Here is a 2,195-nt window from a genome sequence, read left to right on the forward strand (position 1 = left end):
ACACACACACACACACAGAGGTGGACTTTCACCCAGCTGCAACTTTGTATCTAGTAAAACCTCGGACAAAATAGAAATTCAACAAATTTTATTCCTTTTCCTAAACGTTTAGCTTCTTATAATCTCAGTCTGAAGTGTCGGTGCAGAGATGATGGGTTCTTGTAATCTCAGTCTGAAGTGTCGGTGCAGAGATGATGGGTTCTTATAATCTCAGTCTGAAGTGTCGGGGCAGAGATGTGGAGTTCTTATAATCTCAGTCTGAAGTGTCGGCACAGAGATTATGGGTTCTTATAATCTCAGTCTGAAGTGTCGGTGCAGAGATGTTGGGTTCTTGTAATCTCAGTCTGAATTGTCGGTGCAGAGATGTTGGGTTCTTATACTGTAAGCTCAATCTGAAGTGTCGGTGCAGAGATGTGGAGTTCTTATAATCTCAGTCTGAATTGTCTGTGCAGAGATTTTGGGTTCTTGTAATCTCAGTCTGAATTGTCTGTGCAGAGATTTTGGGTTCTTGTAATCTCAGTCTTAAGTGTCGGTGCAGAGATATTGGGTTCTTGTAATCTCAGTCTGAAGTGTCGGTGCAGAGATGTTGGGTTCTTGTAATCTCAATCTGAAGTGTCGGTGCAGAAATATTAGGTTCTTGTAATCTCAGTCTGAAGTGTCGACGCAGAGATGTTGGGTTCTTGTAATCTCAATCTGAAGTGTCGGTGCAGAGATGTTTTGTTAAATTTTGAACAAGTAACATACTGGCAGGACCTGAATCTAATCTGTGTCCTGGCTGACCTTCAGATTATTTATTTTGTGAGAACATCTTCAGCTCATGACAGCTCTGAACACCAATTTGCTTCAACACTGAAGAAACTAAACCTAATCTCAGAATTTATGTGTCACAGTTGTTTCCTTCTGTTCAGAATCACTGATCCAAAACAAAATGTTTTAAATGCAGACGAGTAAAACTTTATTAATCTTTTTATTAAAGTCAGTTTATTCTGGATACTCAAGTTAAATTACTTTTATCTGTTTGGTTGTAGTTCTTCATTTCATAAACAAATTTTAGATGAAAATTAGTTTAGTAATTTGTTAAAACATTTAAACCTGGAAATAAGTTGTATTTTTGAGGTAATTACAACTAGTTCTAGAAAACTGTTTTAGGTTTAAAGGTAAATGAGGACAAACTTGTTTACATTAAAACTCTTATTTACTTCATCATTCTGGGTGTCTGTTCTGTGTAAAACTCAAAACTTTGACATGAGTATTTTTTATCCGTCAGTCACAAGTTAAAATTGATTCAAAGATAGATTTTAAAGACAAAAGCAATAAAATTAAATGGTCTTACTTTTTCTATAGATAAGCAGCAGCTTTGTACAAACATTCAGGTTTAAGTAAAGACCACGAGACAATTTTACATAAAAGTAATTTTATTCTTTAAATACACAAGCTGTTTAATTCCATCAGTCACCAAAATAAAGCTGGTGTTAAAAATAAATAGATGATTTACAAGAAAACATCATAAATCAGAGATCGTAAAAGAAAACTGTAGTGAAAAACTTGATTTTAATCACCCGAGAAAGAAAAAGATCATCAAATTGATCTGGAAATGTTTCCTTCCTGATGTCAAATATCAAAGATGATTTATTGGAGATGAGAGTGAAAGTATGTTTGACAGAAACCCTTTCTGTGGAGCGCTCATCAGAACTCACAGCTTTGAGTCTTTATCCAGATAAAATAATCATCAAATGAAACAACTTTTTGTATGAAAGATTCCTGAAAAAAACAACATACAGCCCGACTTTTCCCGTTTTTATATCTCTCTGCTAGAAATGTTTATTTATTTATTTATTTTGGACCCAGAGTTGAATCTTCTCTACATTTCATTCAAACATCTTGGAGGATCTTCAACATCAGGATGAAGCACAGCTGGTTCTGCTCAGTTTGTCAAACAGACACTTCAGTTTCAGGACTTCAGATAAATCAGCTGCTCTTTACCAGCTTCTAAAATAAAGTGTCATCGAACCACGAGAGTACAAAAACACACAACCCATTTTAATATGGTCACACTGCAAAAAAACTGTCCACCTAACTAAGATTTTAAATCTTATATCAGCCAAAAAGTCTCTTTGATCTTGTTTTGAGACTMATTTACTAAACAAGAACTGATTGTGTAAGAATAATAATCTTGTTTTCAGAATGTGTCAGAT

This window comes from Austrofundulus limnaeus, unplaced genomic scaffold, assembly GCF_001266775.1.
Source record: "Austrofundulus limnaeus strain Quisiro unplaced genomic scaffold, Austrofundulus_limnaeus-1.0 Scaffold123, whole genome shotgun sequence".
Taxonomy (NCBI): domain Eukaryota; kingdom Metazoa; phylum Chordata; class Actinopteri; order Cyprinodontiformes; family Rivulidae; genus Austrofundulus; species Austrofundulus limnaeus.